This window comes from Tigriopus californicus, chromosome 12, assembly GCF_007210705.1.
Source record: "Tigriopus californicus strain San Diego chromosome 12, Tcal_SD_v2.1, whole genome shotgun sequence".
Taxonomy (NCBI): Eukaryota; Metazoa; Arthropoda; class Copepoda; order Harpacticoida; family Harpacticidae; genus Tigriopus; species Tigriopus californicus.
Genome location: NC_081451.1, coordinates 13885671 through 13886278, shown reverse-complemented (window position 1 = coordinate 13886278; position 608 = coordinate 13885671).

The window sequence follows — 608 nt, the reverse complement described above, 5'->3', positions numbered from 1 at the left end:
CAACACTACCAACGACATCACCCCCAACCATCACACCACTGCAGGACCATAGACACCAAAAATTACGATTCTATGGAGCCTAATCCAGCGGACCATCAAAAATGAATAATGACCGAAGTTTACCATTCATTATAATATATATACTTACTTTCTTTACTGACACTCAATTTTCCTTTAGCATCCCCAATTTTCATTGAAATAGCTGGGACAGAAATAATATTCAGGACCATTCCATCAATTTGAAAAAAACTCTCCATACTTGGCATATGGCATCGTGAATGAAATAACGCTTTGTACCAATTGGTGCACTAATCCACGGACTTCTAGAAATATGGACTGCGAACGAGCTTCCCGCCGAATCGGCCTACTCTTGGTCATAGCCACTCTGAGCCACTTTACGAATTAAAGTAATAAAATTAGAATCATAGATCTAATCAATCAACGGCAGGTCAATTTGATATCATTTACATGCAAAGTTGATCGTTTCAAACTTATGTTGTCAAAAGCTTATGTAGCTGACCAAGAGCAGGCCGAAAATTCGAATTTTATGTAGCGTTTACTACATAACTTTGAACATGTCTCCTGAGTTCCCTAAGCATAGCTTTGGG